At 50.7% G+C, this 10,755-nt stretch overlaps 1 long non-coding RNA gene across 1 annotated transcript; it reads right to left on the reverse strand.

Annotated features, from left to right (window-relative positions):
• Positions 1 to 6,768: 6,768 nt before the first annotated feature.
• On the reverse strand, positions 6,769 to 10,624 carry LOC132250911 (uncharacterized). Its single transcript, XR_009462611.1, has 2 exons — positions 10,187 to 10,624; positions 6,769 to 9,005 (listed from the first exon to the last, which is right to left on the reverse strand). It is a non-coding gene; the product is annotated as an uncharacterized LOC132250911 (long non-coding RNA).
• Positions 10,625 to 10,755: the final 131 nt, after the last annotated feature.

A 10,755-nucleotide genomic window follows, 5' to 3' on the forward strand; every position in this document is an offset into this window, starting at 1 on the left:
TGACGAAAAAAGACAATTTGTGACCTTGACTTTTGACAGCTCATGAATAGTCATCTCTAGGATTAGTAGATCAAGTGCGCCACCTCGCGGTCCCACTTTATCTGTGTAGCTAGAGAGCTCTAAGAAACGAGCTCCTTACCTGGCCCTGGGACCTCGAGTCTCATTCCTTCTTGCCCAAGACAGGCGAAGTCTCTCTCTCTCTCTGTATGTGATGATTACAATACACATATGTATATCATATTATCTCATGTCTCTATTTCTCGAGAAATGCAATAGCCTAGACTGCCTTGGCAATCCGCATTCTGCCTCCGTTTGTTTCAGAAAGTCCCTTTACCTGCTTTTGATTCTGGTAACTGGTTTCTAAGAGGACGAGCTTGGGCAGAGTCAAAGAAAATTTGACTTCGGCGATTTCCCCTGCTGCCTCCCAGGGTGGTCTGCTCCCCTAATTAGAGTTATTGGGAAATCTTTACGGCAAATAAAGAGTCTCAGATACCCCGGCTAACTCTAGACTTCTGGAATTACACTCCAGAAATTCAAAGGGACCTACCTCCTCGTGGGTCAGCTTAGAGGCCTGTCTGGAGCTCAGGCCCACAGATCTGACTTTGATGCCTTTCTTGGGGAAGTACCTGAGCTACCCCCGCAGGCCCTGACTATCTGGCAGCAGCTTTAGTGTTGTGGAAGAGCAGGCGATGCCCTCTGAACGCAGCGCGGTAGTCGGGCAGCAGGCAGGAGGTTAGGGGGTGAGTTTGTGGGTCCCCAGGGCGTGCAGGGGAACGTAGGCTTGCCTGTCTCAAGTGGCAGCAAGCAAAGTTACACCCCCACCTCCTAAGGAAAATAATAAGCGCTGCCCTCACTTGTATCTGTGCAAAGGTCAACTGCTGTTCGGTCGGGTGCGGGGGGGGGCAGCTATGTTCTGCTATAGCAAAGTTATAGGGAGGAAAAATATACGAGGCTTCACTGAGGACGTCTTCTCCAGACTTAGGGGTTGAGAGTTATTTTACTAGAGCTCTGTAATGTATCCTGCTCCAAGCCATGGGAGGCTGGAGCAGGCCGAAGGGAAGGGCCTCCAGGGTTGGCCACGGGGGAAGCAGTGGCCCCAGCGCCCGCTCGCGATTCCCACCAGGCAATGAGGTGAGCAGCTCTTGGCAGGGTGCTGAGCCTCCTGCCCTCGGGGCTGTCAGCCTGGGTCGTGCCTGCAGAGCGGGGCCAGGTTCAGCCGCGTGTACCGGAAGCCAGGCATTACCCTTTCCTTCTGCAGGCTCTGGAGGTGCAGGTACAAGGGAATGCAAAACCCGTTGTTGGGGGCCTGGCAGGAAGCTCGGCACATCTGGCCCATTCACCCGGAAAACTCAACCCGTGTTTAGCCAAAGCTGGATGCACGGAGCGCCCCGGCACAGCGAGGGTTTGCGCATCCCGGTGGCTGGCTGGCATCCTAGCCCTGCATGAGCCCCATTGACTTGTTTGGAGAAATACAGATGCCAGCGCAACTGGCCGCCCATTGACTCTGCATGCACACGGGTGTTGTCCAGGGTGCGCTGGGCGGCGGGTGCTCAGAGCCCCGCGCACGCTGCGAGCTGAAGGTCTCCTGCAGCAATTAGGTGACCGCACAGTGGAAGTCCTGCCTAATTAGCACTCGTTTCTGCCGCCCTGCTTCACCCGGGAGGGCCAAAGCAGGACGGGTCAATCTGCTCCACGATTCCTGGGTTTCAAACATCCCATCACCACGTAGGGAGAATGCAATGAAAGGCCGTGTGAGACGATTGCTGGGAGCTGTTTCTTCTGGCTAATGACCGGCTACTTTTCTTTTCCACTGCCGGCTCCGTGTCTCTAGCTGGATTCTGGCCCCTTGTCTGCTGTCTGGGCTTCCCCCCTCCGGGCGCGGGGCCCGGGCAGGAATGTGCCAGGCTAGATGTTGCTCCAGGATAACATCGCATTTTTGCAGCGGCCCCGCTCACAACTGAGACTGATGGCAGATTTCCCACGGATTTCATGGACGCAGGGGAGGGTCGTGTTTCCTCACCAAAGGGCCCTCGGCCTGCTCCCATTAAAGCCAATGGGAAAATCCCACCGAGCTAAGCCGGGGCAGGATCGTGGCCGAGTCACACGAGTCTGAAGCTCGTTCAAGCCGGCATCTGCTCCTCAGCCCCGTCCTCCAGGCCGGGGGGGGGGGGGGGGGGGGGGGGGCAGGGTTCAGCCCCGCGCCAGGCACCTTGTGTTTTTCAGGTCCACTGCCGCCCTCCTTCCACCACCACTGCCTCCCTGCTTTTAGGCCCCGGCGTTGCACGCAGCTTCTCGGAGGTGGATGTGCTCGGGCAGGTGAATGGATCCAAGGGGCTCGCTCCCATTGCTGTCAGCGCACGTGCCGGCAGGATCGGGCCCGCCACTGACCTGCCACCGGGACTGAGCCAAAGCGCTTGGGCAGTGCAGTGTTTCTGCTCCCCCCTGCGCCGATCGGCTGCATCCCGAGGGCCGGGGGCACTGAGTCCTGGCGGGGGGCGAGATTTCTTTGACAGCCCCTTCACCCGACAAGTCGGGAGAGGGAGATCCTGCACGCCCAAGAGAGCTGATCGCCGGGACTCGAAGGCGCGCAACTGATCACACTTGCCCTGGAGCTGTGACGGTATTAACGCCTGCTTTCTTTTCGAGTCCCCCCTCTGGCTCCCTCTCTACCTCTCTACCAGTCCATCCCTCCACCCATCCCTCTGCGCAGGGCACGTACATGCGTGCGCGCGTGTGTAGGTGTGTGCGCCTGTTATTTATTGCCTTCATTTACCCTCCAAAAGCTGTTGGCACATACATTTTCAAGTACAAATTGCTGTTGTATGACATAGTCCCCTCTCACCAATCTGCCGCCAGCCGTCTAAAATATATCTCTAATATGTGTTTTATAAGTAAATATATCACCAACGAAAATAATTAGGCAACGCGATCCATTACTTCCCCAAGCTCTGCTATACCCCTGGTTATATATATATATATATATATATATATATATATATATATATATATATATATATGTTTGTGTGTGTGTGTGTGTGTGTGTAGTAAGGCTGGGAATAGAAAGGAATATATACATATATAGAGAGAGAGAGAATATTTATATATATTTATATATATATAATATATATATATATTTCTCTCTCTCTCTATATATATATATATATAATCTCCCCGTATATATAATATATATATATATATAAAATCTCCCCGTTTTATTCCCAATCTTACTACAAACGTGTTAAAATGGCGGTGGAAGGGCTCTCTGTGCCCCTGATGTTTGATGGAGGTCTAAGACATTCCCCATGTTATTCGCACACATCTTTTCTTCAAATGAAAGAAGCACCAATAGCTGGGGAGATTTTTAATCACGCACAAAGGCACACAAATACCACGGAGCTTGTAACTTGACTTCCCTCTCCGCACCCTATTAAAAAAATGCAACCTAAGAGCAAAAGAAAGAAAAGACATGAAAGCGCGTTAATAATATCTTCCTTTTTTTTTTCTTCTCCCGGAATATTTATTGAAACATTAATGTCAGGCTAATATTTCTGTCTCAATGCAAAACATAATTAAAGATAAAAAGATTAGCCCAGCCTCCTTCTTTGTAATTCGCGCAAAATTCAACGGCCTAAAGTTTAATTCCAAACGTCTGAATGCATTGATTTATACGCTCTTAATTCCTCGTGTCCTTAGAAGCTCGCGTTGTAGAATTCCCACGGACTAAAAAGGTTTCAGGTCACTTGATGCGAGGGAAGGGGGAAATAAATGTTTTGTATTTTTTCCACAGCAAGAGAATAATCCCATATTTAACCCATCTCCGCCTTGAACTCTTGGCAGGAACAGAGGCGGTTTGCAACGGGAAATAAAAGTTGACAGAAGCATATTTCCTTAAAAAAAATTATAAGTATACCTGCAAAGCCAGGTCTTGTATTCCTACTTCGGAAAGGGCTGAGGGAGGGCGGGAAGGGGGACTTCCACCTGAAAATACTAGGTTGCTTTCGAGGGAAACAAAAGAAGAAGAAGAAGAGGAGGAGGAGGGGGGTGGGAGGAGTAATTATAGTGATAATAGTAATAATAGCAACAATAGTAATAATCGAGGTGCTTGCAATGGTAGTGAGTGCAATATAGAAATGATGTCACGCTGGTGAGGAAATGGCTTTAGATGTCCCCGTGTGCCCGACGGGTGAGAACGGGGCCTCCAACCATAAATTCAGGTTTCAAAAATATTGCCCTGTCTGCCCCCACCCCGTCAGTCCCTCTGCGGGCCACCCTAGCAATAAAAGCACGACAGCGTTTCACACACGCAGATGCTGGCGCGGCCGGCCAGGCAGGCAGGCAGGCGATCGGAGCCCGCAGCGAGTTTGCGGGTGCGTCGCTGAGGTGTCTCCATGCCTTTGCGGCTAGGACAACGGGGAGGCCGGGCCTGCCAGCACAGCCGCCCGCTGGCGGGCCGGGTCCCACCCTGCTCTGGCCCGGCCTGTTGTTGTTTCTTTTCTTAGGAGCCTCCTATTCTCCCTTCCCTGGAAATTGCCCCTTGCCTTTCCCGGCCGCCCGATGCTCCTCCAGGCGCGCAGCCCTCCGCAGCTCTCCCATCAGAGATCCCCCACGAGAGCATCTTCCCTTCCCCCCGCTCCCTCTTCAGCGCGGAGGAAAGCGCCTTCCTCTCCGCAGTAAAGGTCAAGTCCTACAACGCAGGATCCACGGTCATTGCTGTGCGGTGACCCGGGCTGTGCCGGGGAGGGAGCCTCCGAGGCTCGCACTGCGCCTGCCGGGCGCGGAGGCCGTGGCAGTCACCCGGGGGCTCCCTATCTCTGCCCGAGCACCACCCCCCAGCCCCGGTGCCAGTCCCAGAGGGGCCGGGCGGCAGGAAGGAGCCCCGGCCCTGGCGGCTGGATCCAGGCCGCGGCCCCCCGCGGAGCGGGTCCAGCCCGGCGGGGGGGGGGAACCACTCGTGACCGTGGCGCGGCCGGGCCAGGCGCGGGCTCCCCGCTCTCGCTCTGCGCCGGGATGTTTTGCAGCAGGCGGAAGGATCCCGGAGGCTGGGGTAAGATTTTCTCGCTCTTACTGCCCAGGGCTGCGTGTTTCCCTCCCCCGTGTTGCTGTGGCTCTGACCCCCGCGCAGGGCTCGAGATTTGGGCCTTTGCAGGCTCTTGTTTCCTCTTCCAGTGCCCCCGGTGCCCCCCTTCCCAACTCCTCTCCTGCCCCTGGCATAAGCGGGAGGACCCGATTCTGGGGCTGGCAGGGGGCAGTGGTGCCGGTGGAGACGCCCACGGGAGTAGGAGTCCTGCCCGCGCCCTCCGGCCCCACCTTTCCAGCGAGATGCTGTGGCCTCGCTGGCAGGCTCGGAGGGACAGAGGCAGAGCCGGGGTCCGGGGGAGCCTCTATAAAGGCTGATGGGGGGTGGGGGTGGCTGCTTCCCTGCCAAGCCTGGTCAGATCAAATTGAAAACCAATCGGCTGATTTTCTCCCTGGATTGTGCTCTAACCAGTGGCCCGTGCGTTGCTGTTTCATTCCTGATGAGAGTTAGGGGGTTTCTCCCCCCTCCCCAGCACCCACCATATATGGCTGAATTTCCTGACTACTTCCTCAGAGCGGCTCTTTAACCTGTCTGCTTCCAGCCCTGTCTGCAAACAAATTACCGCAGGGTTTTGTAACCTGCCCCTTGAAATGAAGCTGAAGTTCATCTCCACCACCTAGGTCAGCCCCTGCCCAGCCTGTGTTGGAAATAGCTGGGATGTTAGATTAGGCTTAGCTTCGCGCGGGGGGGGGGGGGGGGGGGGGGGGGGGGGGGGGCGGCCACAAAACGAATGGGTTTAAATACAGAGACACCTTGGGTCGCTGTCGGCTGAGGCTGATGGCTGGCAACTTTCTAAATAGCTGCAGCTTTAGCCGAATGCAAAGTACCCGACTAAAGGGAAACTGAACCCGAAATTAAGAAGAAGGGCTCGACATCCCTCGCTCAGCCCCGCAGCATTGACTGGGTTTTGCGAAAAGATCCCAGATCTCTGTTGCGCTACCCTAGCCACCTTCCTAGCTCCTTGTGTGTCTTCACGGCTATTCCAGCCACCGTGGAATAACACTGCAAGGGGCATTTTCAACCGAGGATAGTCAGGAGCAGCCCTAGGAGTTGTGGGAGAAGGAGACTTATAAGGGAATCCTTATGTTACACGCGAAGCAGCAAACGCGCAGGAGAAAGTCACCCTCCCAGCCCAGAATCACAAGTGTGTTTTAGGACCAGAGCGTTGGAAAAGCGGGGTTTTAGTTGGTGTTATACAACTACATCGTTGTAAAGGTTGCAGGAGCCCAGCTAGCCGTATTACAATGCAGTTCTTATAGTCCATCACCAATATTAAGTTAGCGCTTTGAAGTCGTTGCTTTGACAGTCTCGGTATAGTGATACTTCCTGTATCCACCCCCTGAAACAATCCTTGATGAAGAACCGCGCGGTGTCTTTCACGATCCGTGAGCAGGGCTCTCCTATAAAGTTAGCAATGTGCTACCGAGTAAATCCGAGGGGTTTCCAAAAGACTTGGGCACAACACATACATTATTTTCCATGTATAGATGTATATGTATAATGTATACAGATATATTAAAAAACCCTACCGGTAAGATTTGCTGGTAAAATTCAGCACGCATCCGAATTAATCGTCTCATACTATAAACCAAATTATCTGAGACCCCAAATCGGTTACACTGACCGGAATTTTGCACTGAACCCAGCAAACCGCCAGCATAGCTCCCCAAGAATAATCACAACACAACGAGTTGGTCTGGCCATAGAGCTATTTTATTGGGCATAACTTTAAAACCTTAATGCTAAAAGCAGATTAGCTAGATCGCAGCAACTGGTCCTCGTTGTTTCCACCCTCAATTCGTTTATAACACAATCGTTGTCTGTGGGAGGCAAGGCAATGCGATTTCTGATTTTCGACGTATTTATTTCGTTGATTAACAAATGTAAGGTCAAGTTCAAGGCATCACTTGTAGCAATACTTTTAAATATCTGTCGGCGCTGGAATGTTTTGCTGGGGATGTCTTGACTGTTTGGTGTTTGGTTTCTTGCAGGCAAGGAAGACATTTGTGATCGAATATGGTTGTGGCTGAAATCTCTGTTCTTGGGGCTTGGCGTGAGGCTTTTTCTCGGGGCGGTGAGCTCCTCTTGATAGCTAGTCGTATTGTTTTATATCGCGGTTTCTCGAAATAAATGCAGCAGGTCCCCGCTAAACCGCTGTGGGGATTTCCACAGATCATACTTACACATGAAAGGTGCTCGGAACCTGTTTACTACAACTGACATTAACGACCCAGTCATCTGTGGATATGAATATGGGTGGAAGCCGGTTAATAGAGACGGGGTTTCTATATCAAGGGATTAGAACCGGGGCTGGTGTTGCTTTCGCAGACGTTTTAGAGCACGCCAACTGGTCCAGACACCCGCTCCCTGCTCCCCACATTTGCCAGTAGTCTCTTGCACCTGCATCTGCACCCGTGGAAAGGAATCGGTTAATGTGCGTTTTCAAGTGTCGGGGAAGTGCAACTGAGCAGTCGATGGAGGGGGCGGGGGGGGGGGGACGGGGACACTGATGCCATCATGGGCAGTCAATCAATTGCAGAAACCCTTGGACATCCAAACCCAGACTCCTTCTGTCCACCTTATTCCTGACTTTGCCTCCATTTTCTTCCTCAATGCTCACAAATATAGTGAGGCGCTGGCAAGAAACGTGGGCTCTGGGTCCCAGACACACGACCTTGAGACACACGCATCTCTTGTAAAGGTGCTTGGGGCGCGGGGTGGAGAAAACCCGACATTTTGCTTACAAAGGACAGGAAAAAAACGTTTGAAAGGAAAACTCTGTTTACTCGAATAAGTTTCCTGTTTAAGAAAGGAGCTCGGTGTTTACCTTGGGTGGGGTGATCTGAATGCACCCTCCCTTTCCCAGCTATGATACCGCTCTTCTAGAAGAAGTTTTAAAATAATGAGAATTAAATGCTGAGCTCTCGCGATCGGAGGAGGGTCCTGAGATATGATCAAATCCTAAAATTGATCCAGGTGAAGGAAAACTCCTGGTGCAATCCCTGTAAGGGGTTTAAATTAAGAAAATAATCCAACCCGCACACACAATCCACCCCAGTATATGCCATCATCGGTTAATTTGAAAACAAGACACAACCCCCAGGTCCCTTGCCTTTCCTGGGGGTATTTAGTCCATGCTTATAAGCAAAGCGATTTCCACCATCCTCTGAAGCTATTCAGATATACGAAGCTGCGAGAGGGCAAGCGAGATGAACGCTGTTTACATTTGCTCCTGTTCCTCTACACAAATGGACACCTCTGGGCAGAAGCAGGGTGACCGAGCCCCTGGTTGGGAGCCAGCCCTGAGCCTGGTCTCTATCCAAACACTGCCAAGGCGCTCTGCTGCGTGGAGAAATCTGCCGCTGGTTCCAACCCGAGGGGCAGCCCCGTTGCTAAGTCTTTTTCAAAATATCGGAGCAATTCTTTTTATGAACGTGTTAAGGAGATGTGTTTAGGTGGCAAAGTATTTTGATTAGTACTCTATAGAGCTCATTAGCACGACGGTCAGAAAGGCACCCAGAAAAGAGAACCAGAGCTAATTAGAGAACCTGTAAATCTGGAATAATTTTTAATCCAAACACAAGGCACGATTTTTAAATTCGGGGAGGTTGAGACGTTTCCATCAAACGCTGCGCTGTGTTGCAACCTCAAAGATGCTCTTTTTTCATTTAGCAAACAGGGAGGGTTTCAGGGGCAAAGCAATGTTGCACATTTCTTCATTTTACCCTTTTCTAAGAAGTGCAAGTAGAGGTACTGGCTAGAATGACGCCTGGCACGGTTTGCCCTTGCGGCGCTCCCACCAACCTAGCAGACAGCCTTACTGAAAATGCATTATTTTTTGCTTTTCAAAAGCAGCTCAAATGCAATTTGGAGCAGCTCTTTTTCACGTCACTCATTTTCAGTCATTCTCATTTACTATCCGCTGTTCCTGAGTAATGCAAAAAATAAAAAGAAAAAAGAAAAAAAAATACTCAACCAAATCTGAAGGCTAGAGCGAGCCTGATCTCTGCTGGATTAATAACTGGAAATGTAACACAAAAAGTCAACACTTCGCATGAGACAGAACTTGACCTTTTAAAGAACAACAATAAGATTTGAAACAGTTCCCCCGCGAGCCGAGCAGACAAACACTGGGCGTCCGAGGGGTGCTAGATCCCTTACTAGGCTAAATGTATATAAATATATATATATATATATATATATATATATATATATATATATAGGGATTGATTTTTTTTTTTTTTTGCTCGCTTCTCTTAGGTAGCTCTGAGCAAACCTGCTCCCCAAATCTATTCTACTCTTAGCCAGATTTGGCCAGGGGAAAAAATGCCCCTATACTGTCCTGCAAAATACATAACGGTTTTACCCACGTCCGCCTCTCCCAGCCAGACCAGACACAACGCCAAGGAGGAAGGGTTGCATTTCTGCTTTACAAAATGAAATGCCTCCTTGCGTTGACGTTGTTTTCTCGGAGATTAGCAGCCAAAGACATGGGGGGGTGGATTTTTCTTTTCTTTCCATTTTTCGCTTCCTAAACGCGGAAGCCCCGATTCCAAATGAGACAAAATAATCTACCTTCGGATTGTGTTGAAAACAACAACATCCCACCAGGCTCCCTGCAGTTACCAAACCGGTCCGAGGCTCTAAGAGAGCATTATCTGTTTTCCCTTTACAGCAAATTAAGCGGAGAAGGAAAGGTGTCCTGGGTGCTTGCTAATTCTGCTGTCTAGTTGCCCGCCGAAGCCTTTGCCTTAATCTTCTCTAATTGTTCCCCCAATGCAATCGTTTGTCAGGGTGCATTTTATTTTCTCCGCATTCCACCCTGCTCTAGTGGACCAAGTCTCCTGCTTGTTTGGGGAAGCACCTCCCCAGCTCAGCCAGAAAGAAGTGTGTCCAGCCCTACTACCCAGCCATAGGGTTATACTGGCGCAGCCTATTCTAATGGAAGAGGCACTGGGCTGGCATTATAATTCGCCTTCTCGCCTGTTTTCCTGGATTTTCCTTTGTTTCAGAAAGACCCCCCCCACCCCAAGCACCCTAAGTCAGAGTCTGGACCTGCCCCGGCAGAAATGCAATGGAAAGAGGCGCAGGAAAGAGCCCCATACAAACCTTGCTCAGCACTGCACCCCAATTCAGCCCCCAGCTCTGGGATTTATTTAATGCAGAGGGGACGGCAGTGATTCCAAGTAGGTGGCGTCTCCCGATTAACCGTTGGTCAGCTCTGTCATGTCTGCTCTGACACAAGCTGAAGTTGACTGCCAAAAGTGCAATAAAACCGCAGGTCAGTCTAGAACTGTTTTCGGTTCCCCTAGACGCGCCGCGTTCAATTATGGCCTTTAAAAGCCCTAATACAAGTGCAAGAATTTGTTTGCCATCACACAGAGGCGGGGCAAGTCTCTGCAATGGTGGCGCCTTTGTTATCTCAAAGTCACTGAAATCCTCTATACATTCCTTTTTGTCGGGAAGGGTTGGTGGGGGGGAGAAATACATTATCATGTAAAGAATTGAAAGGACGGGAAAATGAGCACTACTCAGATACGAAGAGAAACCCCTCTCCCTTTTTAAAGGGGGACTTAAAGGGAGAAAAAACTAAGTAAAGAGCAATAGTGTAGAATTAAAGAATAAACCCGGCTGAGATGCTGAAAATTTCTATCACGGTCTTTAAAAAAAAAAGAAAA

Source organism: Alligator mississippiensis, chromosome 5 (genome assembly GCF_030867095.1).
Source record: "Alligator mississippiensis isolate rAllMis1 chromosome 5, rAllMis1, whole genome shotgun sequence".
NCBI classification, from domain to species: domain Eukaryota; kingdom Metazoa; phylum Chordata; order Crocodylia; family Alligatoridae; genus Alligator; species Alligator mississippiensis.